The sequence below is a fragment of the Rhinolophus sinicus genome, chromosome 4 (genome assembly GCF_057876585.1).
Source record: "Rhinolophus sinicus isolate RSI-liver-muscle chromosome 4, RSI-T2T, whole genome shotgun sequence".
In the NCBI taxonomy this organism is placed as follows: domain Eukaryota; kingdom Metazoa; phylum Chordata; class Mammalia; order Chiroptera; family Rhinolophidae; genus Rhinolophus; species Rhinolophus sinicus.
In genome coordinates, this window is record NC_142504.1 from 112696486 (window position 1) to 112711641 (window position 15156).

The following is a 15156-nucleotide window of genomic DNA, read 5'->3' on the forward strand; positions in this document are numbered from 1 at the left end:
ATGCTTATTGCTTTCTCCATTTCTCCCTTCTTGCATTGTTTCTCTCCGTTCTGAGCACCAGAGTGCCTTTCTCTCTCCTAACATCCTCTCAGAGCAACACTGCCACCACTTCAGCGCCCTAAATAAAAAGCTGAGATGTCCTCAAAGCTCAGGCTGCATCATGGGCACAGCTTCCCTCAGAGTCCAACTATGCAATCGGACGTTCCTTTGCCCACATTGATTAGATTCAGACTTCTGCATAAAGAGATTGAAACTCTGTATTTTCCTGAATTTATTGAAACCAGAAATTACAATTTCTGTTATTTTTTAACTAGAATGCTAAAATCATCTGGCTTATACGTTAATATCCAGGGCGCATTTCGTATTCAACCTTGACGTCACCTCTGAGTCATCGTTGTTAACCCCAAATACTGAAGAGTCCAAGAAACTATTTTTAAAAGCAACTTCTCCACCCTGCACCCTCGGCCATCGTGGTCCCCAAAGCACCTGTGGAGGACCACAGGTTCACCTGCTCCTAACTCATCCTGCCTGTTCCTGTTTCTAATAACTACTACCGGAGTAATGATATTGGCAGGTGCTTTTCTGATTGTCGCACTTAATCCTTTGACTACAAACATCACAGGCAACGGCTATTGGATGGTTACTATGTGCCTGATACTTCTCTAATGCTGTACATGTTTCACTCATTAAACTTTTAAAAATCTCACAGAATAGGAATTGTTACTATTCTCACATGACATTTAAGGAAACGGAGGCATGGAGTGGTTAAGTAACTTGCCTAATTTTCCCCACGCGTTTTAGTAGCAAAACCAGGACGTGAGCCCAGATATTTGACTGTTGAGCCTGCACCGCTCCCCTCAACACCTCACTGCCACCCATGGGAGTCAGATTTTCCCCCCACTCAACAGATAATGAGGCTCCAGCATTAGGAAACCTGCTTAAAGGCCCATGTGTAAGAGCCATCATAACATACTGCCATTCTTCTATGACAATCGCCAGGTAAGAAATGGTCACCGAAAAAATTATTTCCTCTGGCAATGTTTCCCGAATTACACCTTCCAATTACCACAGGCATTAAGGAAAATGTGGATTTTGTAGATAAACTGGATTGGGAAACTTTACACTGTGTTCCACTTTTGGAAACACAGAACTCACTCAGGGCGGCATATTAACACGTTGCGTACGGCGGGGTTTAAATCCCTCGTGAAGATCCTCGTGATCCGTACGCAACGTGTTAAAAGCTCTGACAAGTCCAGCAGCAAAGAAACCTACTGAATTTAGTTTAACTCACTGTTTCTCAAACTAGTTTGATGGTGAAATTATATTTCTATATATCTATTTCTATCATCATATGCCACACAATGTACATTGGAAAATGCTATGCAGTGGATTCAAATCTAAACATCGTGGCTTTGTTTTCAAAGTCTTGCATAGTTTACTCCCTTCTTCAGCTGTCCAAAGTCACATCGCATTTGTAAATCAAATTAATGTAATTTAATATATCAATTAAAGCAATATCACATGATCATACTGATTGGCACAGAAAAGGCATTTGACAAAATTTCACACCCACTCACAATAAAAACCTTTAGCAAGTTAGGAATAGAAGAGGATTACCTCAGCTTGATAAAGCTCATCTGTGAAAAACCTATAGCTAGAAGGATGGAATGCTTTCCCCTAAGGTTGGGGACATGCAAGAAGGTCTGCTCTCAGCACTGCTATGCAACATAGTACTGGATGTCCTAGCCATTGCAATAAGGCAAAAAAAAAGAAATAAAAGGCATACAGATCACAAAGAAATTAAACTGTTGCTAGCTTTACATAACGTGATTGTCCATGTAGCAAACCCAAGAAATGTACAAATTCTTCTAGAACTAATAAATGAGGTCAGCAGGTTTGCAGTAAACAAAATCAACACCCAGAAAGCAACTGCATTTCCATATGTTAATGAACATAAGGTGTGACGGGCCAGCCGCCACGAGTCGATGGGTTCCCGAATGGGGGAGTGGGAATGAATAAAAGACACTCTCACATATGATGGCGATCGCGGGACTTCAGTGATCCTGAAGACACTAAGTTTATTTTACTGCACCCATATAAGCAGTTTGAGCACGTGCAAGTATGTATTAACATAACAAATGTAAATTCTTTAGCTTTCACATAGAGGATACAAAATTCACCGAAACTCACAAGTAATTATCTTATCAATTGCCCTGATAGGCATCAGCCTTCTGTGTCCGGGAACTGGCCGCTCCCACCAAATTCCTCAGCAGCTTACAAGCTCAAGATCCCCTCAGGTGCAGGCAGAGACAGTTGCCTCAGGGGGAGGAAACAGGTAGCATAAACCGAGCCATTCTGCAAAGCTCAGAGTTTCCTGTAACCATGGCTCCCCACAATAAGGAAACCAAAATTAAAAACATAATACCATTTAGAATCACTCCAAATAAAATAAAGACTTAGGTATGTGATACATCCATACCATGGATTACTACTTAGCAATAAAAAAAAAAAATCAACCAATTGATACATGCAAAAACTTGAATGAATCACCAGGCTGAGTAAAAAAAAAATCCAATCCCAAAAGTTACATAATGAATGTACCCATTTATATAATATTCCTGAAATGATAGAATTAAAGAAATGTAGAAATTCTAGCAGAGGTTAGAGGTTGCCAGACGTAGACGGGAAAGGGCTGTGATTATAACAGGCAACCTGAAGGACCCCGTGGAATTGCTTAGTATCTTGACAGTGGTGGTAGATATGCTCTCCTCCACAGATGAGCAAATCCCACAGAATGTATATAATCAATGCAATGATTCTTGTATTAATATAATCATCATCTTATACAGCGTAATACAATAGGACTCACACACACACACACTTATGCTGTAGGCAGGCTGTCCCAGTGTCAATACCCCAGTTGTGATATTGTACTATATTGGCACTATATTTTATAACATGTTACACGGGGGAAAACTGGGTGAAGAATATATGGACTCTCTCTGTATATTTCTTACAACTGCGAATTTCTCACAGATGTGAATCTACAATGATCTCAATAAAAATTTCTATTAAATAAGAGAGAAGGCAATAACGCATCATAATTTTTATAGTCCTTTGGTGCTCCCCTGCCAAGCATGTCCTGCCAAGAGATGGGACTGGGGACTCATTCACCTATTAGGTGCCATCAGGAAGAGTATTTAGAAAGCTACAATTCAGGCACTGCCTGTTGTTTTCAGACAGACTGTGATATAGATATAAAATAACATAGGAATTAAAAAAGGAATCTGACATTTTTTCTGCCACTAGAGGATTACTTTATTGGGGGATTAAATAAATGAAAATGATACTGAGACATAAATAGTAGTGGTTATATCTGAGTCAGTGCATTGAAAGCAATCTTTACATTTTTCATGAATTTTTTTTATTTTACAAATTTCATTTGAAAATGTATTATTTTTACAGATAAGCAAGTTTTAAATGAAAACGAAAATGAATAATTATTTACTGTATGGATTAATAAATGCTACCCTCAAATTTTATGGAACATACTATGATAGCACAACCCATGAAAACAAAACTCTTCAATAAGTGTTGATTGAGCTGAATAAGTTCTAAATGAAAGTAGGTGAGCATGGCTGTAGGTGAGTGTGCTTTAGCCTGAGGAAGAGAAAGTCACTGCTGACGTCAATTTCAGACAGATAACAATGGTACGAATTTGAGGCAGTTCATTAAGAACACGTGACTTGCATAGGGACCCACACAGAGCAGACACTCTTATCTGATATGTGTTTTGCAAATGGCAGAGACGCCTTCCACAACTTGAGCACAATGATTCCTTATGAGTGCCCAAATTATACACTCCAGTTACATTCACAGCAGAGATTTCACACTGTTCTTCATACAAACCATTCTTTCCAAACTCTATGTTTTCACAGTGAAAAAGGCCTCCCCTCTGGGCCTAGTGAACTCTGCTTATCCCTCAGGTGCTGGAGGTGGCCTGGCAACAGTCTATTGCAGCTGCAGAAGTCAGGGAGGCCAGTTGGCCAGTATGTAACAGCACGTCCTATGGCAGCTCTGGGCAGACAGGGTCCCCATATTTTCCTAGGGAGGGTGGGGTAGGGCAGAGTGCAAGGCAAGGCCCCAACAAAGGAATTTGGAAGGAACTAGCAAAGCAACATATGCATTCTCCTCGGAATCTCAGCAATTCTCCTCGGAATCTCCTCTGAACATGTATTTCTACAAATACAAATCAGCATAGGAACAGGTTTTTAATAATTGTGGCATTATCTACAATAGCAAAACATTGGGAACTGAATACTCAGCCGGCAGAAACTGGTTGAATAAACTATGATGCATCCATGAAATGGAGAAACAGTGAGGAAGATCTGTCTGAACTCAGAGTGACTTCTGAGATATATTTTAAATGAAAAAAAAAAAGACAAAAGAGCATGTGTACAGCATACTGCCCTTTCTGTAAGAAAGAAGGGATAATTTAAGGGGAAAAAAGCATCCATATTTGCTTATTTTTGAAAAAGTGATACAGAAGGGATAAATCAGAAACCAATGATGCTATTTACCTGCGGGGTTGGTGGAAAGCGGGTGCGGGGACAGGGGTATGGGTGGGAATGAAACTTCTCTGAACATACCTCTTTATAAGACTTTGACTTTTGAGTTATGTATATGCCTTACATATTCAAAGGAAAAAAATTCAATGAAAGGATGAAAAAAATCAAATTAAAATGGACTAGAAACGAAAAATTAACCTAAGTATATATCAAATATATCGCCACACAGAAAAAAAAAAAAAGAATTCCAACCAATTGGAACTCAGGTTTCTGCAAACTTTAGTACTAGGACTATATTATAAACACCAAAATAATTGCCAAAAAAAAAAACCAAAACCAAAAATCTTGATGTTAGGTAGTAAAGTAGGACCAACTTGTCGGTTGTGTCCCTCATCTAGTGATTCTGAAACTATTTTGCTCCAGTTGTAGAACAGAGGAAATGAGTAGATGCATTTGCTCTGCTGTTGCAGGGAACCAGGATTCTCACTGTGAGGAAGAGATATACAAATATGGAACCAGGAAAGGAGAAGAAAAACTGTGTTCCTGATGGTAACTGACATAATCAGTGTAAACTCACGAACCTTAAAAACATGTTTCCTAACGCTGTTCACCTCCCAGTGGGTCTACAGGCAGTGACAGCCCAACAGCCATGTACAAACTTACGTGCCCCCTATGCCCTGCTTGGTTTCTGCATCCTCTACTAAAGAAACCAGGGCTCCTTGGGAAACTGCTGATTGCAGCCTGAGACAGCGAACATATGGAACGATTCTCTAACCTCTCTGGGCACAGACGAAAACCAAGTGCAAAGTGCAAAGCACACGGAGCACGAAACCCCCGTCCCAGCTAACAAAGGTGACTGCTGCTTCCACATCATATACAGCTGAGCTGCTCCCCGTCTCCCCCACCTCCTGCCATGAAGACACAGCACCCAATCCAGAGCAAACCCTCCTTCCTCGAACCCCCATCATCCCCTAACACAAGTTAAGTCCTACCATCCGGCCGCACTAACACCTCCTCTGGCAAAGCCCCACCACCTGCCCGGGTGGGTGGCCTCCCTGGCTGCAGCAAGCATCAAAACACCCAACTATGTTGCACTAATGGCTGTGATTCTGGTTCTGAATGAGGGTTCCACACACCCCACCCCACCCACATGAGGGAAAGCATTTTGTAACTATATGTCCTGAAATACTTTCCGTCGACGATTGTGCTGGAACACATTTCTAGGACGTTCTCAGAGTCATGCAGCCTGAACGGCGTTGCACAACTCAGTCTACCCAGTGCCTCCCTGCCTTGCCTTGCTGGTCCTAGGAACCACCATTCTCAAATCTCTGAGTGCTTCTTCTTATGTCACATTCCGTAGCAATATGCCTATGTTACCAAAACCAAGAGGTTCATTTGCTTGCGCACATCCAAACCAAAGGAGATACAAATGGGAGTTTGTGGCAAAGAAAGTAGAGGTTTATTTAAGGAAATGGCACCAAACCTGGAGACAGGTGAGCTCGTGCTCAAAGACCTGGCTCCCCAATGCCGGGTACTTTACAGATTCTACGGGGCAAACTCACAAGACACTGTGGGTTAGAGGTGCTGGAAGCTGATTGGTCGGAGGTGAGGTGAGGGTAATGAGTCATCTCTTCAGGTCTTGAGGACAATTCTGAGGTCTTTTCTGGAGTCCCTCTCTCCCGTCTAATGGGAAAGTGGTCAGGGGTTCGTTCCACCTTAGGGCTCAGGAAGTGAAACCTAACTTAGGTCAAGATGTATCTTTATCCTGCCAGAGGTCAGGACTGTGCAACCACTCTGCTCCTGGGGTTGCTGATTATGTGGGGGGGAAGCTAGGTCTCCAAGGCGCATAGAGAGAGAGGGATATGATTTCTAGAGCTAGGATTTAAAACTAAATTAATCAAAGCTATAAGTACCCTGGGTTTCAATTCCTCCCTTTCTTTTGATTATTCCTTGGTCTCTAGGGAGAAAGGGCGGCACCCGCTCTGGCTACTTCCTGCTGAAAAGGGGTGGAGGTCACGGTCAGAGGAACAAAACTATCTTACATTCGATTGAAAATATTCTTTATTTCCCAATTTACCATTGATACTCTATTCTACCATAATGTTTGCTTTTTCCCTGGGAGCCCTGCTTTTAGTCCTAAAGGTGAGATGTTTAGTCAAAACATACAGGCTCTAACAGTTAGAAAACATAATATGATAAGGATTATCAATGTAATGCAACCCTGTAATAACCCACGAAAGAGGCCTTCCATTCCAGAAAGTAGCCAGGAAAAGAGATTGTTTAACAAGTCTTGTTTTTTCATGTCTTGTAGCTAAGTCTCCTTCTGCATGATTCTATTTATCTGAGTCCCATGTCCCCACAGGTGTTACTGTGTAGCATGTTACAGGGGTAGCATGTTGTATTAGCCACGGCACAGACTTCTCCTGGTTTTGCCAGCAAGTAATCTAAAGCAAGCCTATCATCTAAGGAGCCATGTGCCGACGACTGTGAGGTGGTCTGTTGTCGTCTCTGAGCCTGAGCAGAACAGGCCAAATGGATGGATGGCTATACAGGTTAGATTCCCTAATATCAGGTATTTAAGAAGAACTAAGTCTATGAAAACAAAACAAACAAACAAACTAAAAAAGGTTAATGATCAGAGCAAATTATAAAACAGCTTCTGAGTTTGTAAGTCTGTCGGTCGAGATTTCTAGATAGAAGGCTGGAAGCATCTTTTATAGTTTGAAATATCTCTGAAGACGTCATCAGGTGCTAAGGTAAACTCTCTGCAAGGCTTACCCAGCATCAATCACTAAGGTTGTTTAAGCATGAGCCGTTGTGGCGATTTTTGGAATTTTATATCAAGTTGTCCATCTTGAGCTCACATGGCTTTGGAGAAAGGCAGCTTTAGTTCTCACTGATTCCAGGTCAAAGGATGGTAGGAAATTGGAATCATGTTGGGAGACTCATAGACAGCTATTGGAGGAAACTAGCAGAATTCAGGATCCCGTCCAATTTACAAGTAGAAAACAAAACCCAAAAAACAATGAACAGCCCTAGAATCCAATATGTACAAAGGTATATGACAATTTCTATTGAAATATTATTTTTCTCTCTAATCACCTATTTTTACCAAAGATAGCCAAATTAAGACTAATTTATTTGCAAAATAACTCAAAATAATATCATTTAATATTCTAAATTAGCAATATCCAGCAGTGGAAATACGCTATATCTAGAACATACATACATAAACACACAGATACACATAAACAGAGATCTCATAGCTTTCATTTGAAATGCTAGCTTTCGTGTCCCCGGTACAATGCAAAACCCAGAGTTAGAACTGGATCCAAATTAGGTTTCTGGCGGATGGACTAACTTAAGATTTGATTCAGATGACAAAGCTTTGCATGATATAAGAATTCCTTTAGAGCCATTTAAAAATTAATTTATAATCAATCATAGAAAGCATTCCACTGTCTCCAAGAAGCCTAAGGTCCTCTCTTTCAATGGTGCCCCTTCAGGTGGACTTGTCCACCAACACAAACAACAGAAAACGGAAAGCGAGTGCACACAACAATGGTGGGAAGCTTAGACGATAAAGAAGTGGCTTCAGAACATCTGAGTTTAGACTGGCAGCTTTTCTTGCAGAAAGATGGCGCTAGGATGGAGCCTGGGAACAAGATGGCAGCTGCCACGTGTCTGGAGATGGAGATGATGGGGGAGAGGAAGGAGAAGCTTCAGACACCATTTTACCCCTCAACGGGGACAGATAGCAAAAAGGAGAGGGATGTTTCCCTTTCACGCTGGCTGCAATGGTAAGGGCGCCAAATCCTAACTACTAGAGCCCCAGAGATGTGTGGGTTAAACTCTGACCATGGGCCACATGGATTCCTCTCCGGCACCAACAAAGTTCAGGTGAGTGAGCCCCAGATGCTGCTGGCTGCTGGACCTGGTACAATGAAAGCCCTGGAGGGGTGTATGAAGTCCCCAGTCCCCTGGGAATGGTTCAAAGGAGCAGAGGGCGAGAGCAGAGCCTCTCTTCTATGGGGCAGGGGGCTCTTACAAGGGAGTCCACTATGATCCCTGAGAAATTCAGTTCCTAAAAGTCAAATCACTAAAAACAAGTAACATCGACAAACAGCATATCTCACTCACAGTCACACATTTTCCCCCACACACAATACTTTCAGCTTTAATTTGCCAGCTCTAGACCAAGTTCAACTAAAAGTTCCAAATAAAAGAGAAAATTCCACGGCCAGGTTCAAACACACCACATAATTTCAATGTCCTAGGATGAGACACTTTTTACAAAGAGGACAAACAGAACAAACAGTTACAAGATCTAGCAAGTGGGTCAACCTTGTATCCTCAAGTTTGGCAAGTCAGACAACAGAGACAGGGCAGCAGGTGGGGTTGGGTGTCCCAGACTTCTGGCCATGCCTTGGACCCTGAGTATTAGCCCCTTCAAGGGGGCAAATGTCAGGTCCACCCAGCACGCCCCAGATCGGCAAACGGCTGCCCGGAGTCAGTCCAGGTCGAGCTCTGCCTCTCCGAGGTCTGCTGAGTTGTGCTGAGAATTGAGCTCTGCTTACTAAGAGACTCGGCAGACGCACTGACCAACAAACAGTTTTAAACAAACTAGCAGAGCAAGCATAGAAGTGTCTCCTTCTTTCGAGATAAGATAAACAAGATTTCTCAGAAATCAGTTCCCTCTTTGGTTCCTGCCAGGTTTCCCCAAATCCAGGAGAGGGTTTTTTTCCTGGGGTGGTCTCCCGCAAAAACTTACCAGAAGATGTCTTCGATTTCCAAAACTAGAACAAATTCCAGATCCAGACCTTTTCAATTCCTCACTTCTTACGCTGTAAACAAAGCATTGTAGGCTGGTGGTGCCCGGTCACAGCCTCCACCTCCAAGACCGACAGGCCTGGGCAGCTCCTAGGCGGCGGCTGGTGGCGTAAGGGTAATGAATCGTTTCTTCAGGGCTTGCGGGCAGTTCTGAGGTCTTTTCTGGAATCCCTCTTTCTGGTCTCATGGGAAAGCAGCCTGGGGGTCATTCCACCTCAGGGCTCTGAAACAGAACTGAGATCAAGATGCACCTTTATCCTGTCAGAGGTCCAGACCAGGAGACTAATGAGCTGCGTCTGTGCTACTGTCTTCTGCTGCCCTGGGGGCGGCTGATTACCTGGGGGGAAAGCCCGGTCTCTGAGGGGTAGAGAGAGAGGGATATGGTTTCTAGAGCTAGGATTTAAAAGTAAATTTAACCAGTCACAAGGACGCTTTAAGCATTATTCTTTGCCCTCTTTTAGCACATTATCTCTGTTGCACACATGAAGGAAAAATGTATTCAAACTCGGAGGCACGCAAAACGTGATTGTTTTGATGGTTCAGAAACGCAAAAGCCTTTTCTCCTAAACCTGTCTGACCCTCATCTGACACGCTTGGGGAATGTAGCTTTACTTTGTTTCCAAAACATGTATCGATTTTGGAAGGTGATGAATGGTGTTTTCTTTTACACACATTCTTGTTCCCTTCCTCCTCCCACCCTCCCAGTATCTGTTTATCATGATTTTTATAAGTTGATCGTTGGTGGTAACATGATGACCATGTAAATGCCCATCATTGCTTTCTTGAACAGTTTTTTTGCCAAGTGCCACCCAAACTCTTCTCAAACGTGGGAAATTCCCTTCTCCGGTCACAGCATCCACACCATGAAGCACCGTGCTCTTGCTTGTCCTGCAAATATCCCAACGTAGTTTTGCCATCAAGGACCACAGCTAGAATGGGAGGAGTCCTGCTCAGGACAAAGCATCAGCCATGTCCCACGCAACACACCACAGTAAAGGGACCGGAAGTGGCCCCAAACTTGAGTCTAGTTGAAATGTTCATGTCACCCACAAGTGTCTGTTAGGTGGACCCACTCAGGAGGAGCTGGAATCCTTCCCTCTCATGTTACCCGCAGATGAGAGAGCTTACACCATTTTTATGTGGCTCTGTAGACAGAGTTTTAGCTTTACTTTGCAGGGCTCAAAATATATTAGCAACATTCTGTATTTGATCATATAATGGGGCACTGAGGCTCTTGTACTTCAGCAACCCACAGAAGGAGGTGCGGTGAACTCTCTGAGTCTAACAAGCTGAGGCCCTTGAAGAGGAAGTGGGAGTAGAACATGAAGACTAGCCCATGTCTGAGAAGGTTCTAGGTGCTACCACCATGACGCACACTCAGTCAGGCTGTCATTTTGACAAGGTCAGCTGATCTGAGAGCAAAATTGTTGCCCACTGACGATGTGGAAACATTTTAGAAGAGGAGATAAACATGGACTATTTGTAGTATATGTTCATTCTTTTTCAAGGTCAATCATTTATTTCTTCATTATTTCTTCATTCACATAAGTCTCCATAAAAATCTACAGACAAGAAGACCCCAAAAGCCCTGCACATCTGGCTGTGACTGACCATCAATATGAGGTGGTGTGAGGGCTGCCATGACAACGTAAGTAAACTGAAGTTAAGGGATAAGAGAAAATGTCAATGCCTGATGGCTCTGCAGTGTGTTTCCTGGACTGTGGAAAAAACAGTAAGTCCCCTGGGAGAGAGGGGCCACTTAGATCTAAAAGGACATGAAAAATCAGGCCCGAAGGGAGGAAGATGGATGGACAGAAGGAATAGTTAGAATGAGAGGTTTACAAGGAGACCTGGGGTCTTCCAAGGAAAGTCAATAACAAGTCAGAGGAGGTGATATGACATCTTGGGGGAGGTACACAGAGGAAAAAGAACTGAAGGACGTTTATAGTAAAACTAAACCATAAAAAAACACCAGACCAAATCCTAAACCTCAAAATTTCTCAAGGGTCCTAGAAGGTTCAGAAGACAGATCTTAGGGTGGGTTCCAGTTCTCAGAAATGAGAACTAGTACATAGCTGAGTGGAAATAAAAGTGAAACATAGTCCTTCTCACAAGTGTTTTCAATTTAGCAACCATTCTATAACAAACAATCAATAATCATATTTCTCTTCTGTGAACTAGAGCACCAACAAGGTATGCTAGATAAGAAAAAGATCTGGAGACTCAATAATACCAATTGAGCCATCCTGAAATGCTAGAAGAATAGTATTCAGGTTCCACAGGGCACACACACACACACACACACACACACACACACACACACACTGAATTCAAATATATGAAACATCTCACCTAATACCTCAAGCAAAGGGAAGGACCTACAGACCTTTTCTGAGTACTTGGGACCTACAGACCTCTGAGTATGGAACAGAAACAGATCAGCAGTCATTTTCTTTCTCATGTGGTGACTGTATTAACTTGATTTGTGCTCTTAAGAACAATAAGCGAAGGGGAGACAGAACTTTAACTGTCATCGAGCCATAGAAAAATAACAACCCACACTCAAGATTTTTCAGGCAGTCAGGTTGGTGATTAAATGTTTGGCATCCGACTGTGACAATTATTTTTAAGACCACTGTATAATCAGAAATACCCTACTTGTGGGAGCCCGTTGACATTCAAGCTGTGGTAGGTGTCATGGGCCAGCGCAAGGTGACGGGGGCCAAGTAAGTGCATCTGCAGAGGAGGGCAAAACTATTTTACACCTAAAATATTGTCAGTAGGGAAAATCTAGGGTTATATGTTTTTATAGCACAATAATACAGCTCTGCCACCAAGATGCCTCCAGACTGCCGGATATTGTTACTGTTCATTCATTTCTACTGCTGCACGATATTCTGTTGTGTAAATGGAATTGTGTAAACGGCTAATTCATCGCCTCTCACGCTGATGGGTGCTGGAATGTTTCCAGGTCTTTACTATTGACACTTTTGACGTTTCTCTTGATGCTCATATTCAAGAGGTCCTGCTAGGTTGTTACTTGTTCATGTCCAGCTCTGGGAAGTAACGCCAAATTATTTCAGCTGTGATTGCAGTTACTTGCACTGCCCCCTGCAATACACAGAAAGCTCCTGTGGATTTACGTCCTTCCAACACCTGTTATTGTCAGACTTTTTATTTTTTGTTAGTCTGATTGTGGCCCCGATTCCTATTTCCCTAAATGAAAATGCAGTTGAAGATTTTTTTTTTTTTAATGTGTATTGGCCACTGAGTTTCCTTTTCCCTGAAATGCCTGCTCATGATTCTTGCCTATTTTTCTAGCATTTTTCAGTTGATCATTTTTGGTAGAAATTTGTCTACTGCTATTTTCCCCCCCTAAGAATGAATGTTTGCCTTGTTCATTTTCTATATTGCAATACCTTTGATTCTATTTCATTAACTTCTGCTCTTGTTTTCTCTCTTCAACTTAATTTAGATACATTCTGTCATTATTTTTGTAACTTAAGATAGATACTTGGCTCTTAATTTTGAGGCCTTCTTTTAGGCAGATTTAAAGCTGAAAATTTCTCTTGAGGATAAAAAAGTGAGAGAACTTTCACTTTTGCTGCATCCCACCGGTCTGTATGCATAGAGTTTTCATTATCGTTCAGTAAATTTCCATTGTGGTTTCTGCTTTAATTTGTGGGTTAATTAAAAGTATGTCTTTCCACTTCAAATATACAAGGATACTTTGCTGAACTTTTCGTTATTAAATTTTAACTTAGTTACATAGTGGTAGGAGTCCTTACTCTATATGGACCTACTCTGAAATTATTGAGGCTTTCTTTGTTACCTGATACTTGATCAATTGTAAATGCTCCATGTGCACTGAGGGGAAAAAAAGGTGATTTCTCTAATTCCTGATTGCAGAATTCTGTATAGATTTATTAGGTCAGTGCTATTTTCTACATCATTTTTGAGTTACTGTCTCCTTGATCTATCAAAAACGAAGAGCATGTGTTGAAAGCCACTCTTGTGATTTCAGACTCATTTATCCTGTAATTCTGCCATTTTTGGCTTCATATATTTTGAGGTTATTTTATTAGGTACATGTATGTTTAAAATTGCTGCGTTCACCTTGATGAGTTGAATGTTTTGTCATTATAGTGACCTTTTTCATCTCTATTTGAATTTTTTTATCTTGAAGTCAATTTTATTCTGTTAATATCAGTCTTCCTTTGATTACATTTGCTTTTTAACCCTTTTATTTCAAACTTGTAAACAGTATATACTTAGATTTCTTAAATTCAATATTTCAAGGAGCTCTTTCACTTGTAAGTTTAGTCTATTTACTTTTAGTGATATATTTGGGTGTTTTGTCATCTTAATTTATTCTTTCAATTTATCCCCCTTTTTGTTTCTTTTTTATCTATTCTTATGAAAACATTTTGATATCTGCATTCTCCACCCCAATAATATAGCATTCTCTTAAAGCCTTGTTTTTCCCCTCACTAATGTCCACTATGTTGATATTATCTAAACTTAGTATTTTTCTTTCACATGTCTTATGGAAGCATAATACACATATAGTAACACGAACAATTTTTAAGGCTTCTCACATATGCGTACACCTGTGTTATCACAACCTGGATCCAGAAATAAAACATAGATCAAGATACAGAATGCAGCCAGATGGTTGCTCTGTGCTCTTTCCAGCCAACATACCCTCCAAACTTACCATTGTTAGGAAATTCTGTCACCAGAGTTTAGTTTTGCTAGTTACTGAAGTTCTTTTAAGTGAAATCATCCAGTACTTGTATGTTCTTTTCTTGTCAGGCTTCTTTTGCTCAATTTAACATTTTGACATTTTTTTCATGATGCTGTGTTTATAAGTATTTTGTTATTTTCTTGTTGCTGAACAATATCTCATTGCATAAATATACCATAATTTAAAAATCTGTTTTATTAATGGGCATTTGGGCTTTTTCCAGTTTGGGGTTATTATCATTTCTCCTGGGAATTTTTTTTTTGTTTTTTGGCCTTTGATATTCTTTAAGTTTGCAATGAGTGTAGATATATATTTTTCCTCCCCTCTCTTCTTTGGCTTTCTAGCTCTTTAAAAATAAACTTTGTCAACTTCTTTTTTTTTTTTTTTTTTAGATTTTATTGGGGAAGGGGAACAGGGCTTTATTGGGAAACAGTATGTACTTCCAGGACTTTTTTCCAAGTCAAGTTGTCCTTTCAATCTTAGTTATGGAGGGCGCCGTTCAGCTTCAAGTTGTTGTCCTTTCAGTCTTAGTTGTGGAGGGCGCAGCTCAGCTCCAGGTCCAGCCTCCCGGACTCCTGGCAACCTTGTGGTTGAGAGGACGCGCTCCAACCAACTGAGCCATCGGGGAGGCAGCTCAGCTCAAGGTGCCGTGTTCAATCTTAGTTGCAGGGGCGGAGCCCACCATCCCTTGCGGGACTCGAGGAATTGAATTGGCAACCTTGTGGTTGAGAGCGCACTGGCCCATGTGGGAATCAAACCGGCAGCCTTTGGAGTTAGGAGCATGGAGCTCTAACCGCCTGAGCCACCGGGCCGGCCCTGTCAACATTTTTTGGTGTTAGAAAATGTGTTTCCATTATTTCTTCAAGTGTTTATTTTCATTTTTATTCTTCTCCATTTCTAAGTATCCTGCCATCCAAATGTGAGCACTTCTACTTCTATCTTCCATATCTCTTATTTTTTATATTTTTATTTTCTATTTTTCGGTCTTTTCTTCCTTTTCAAAAGCTTCCT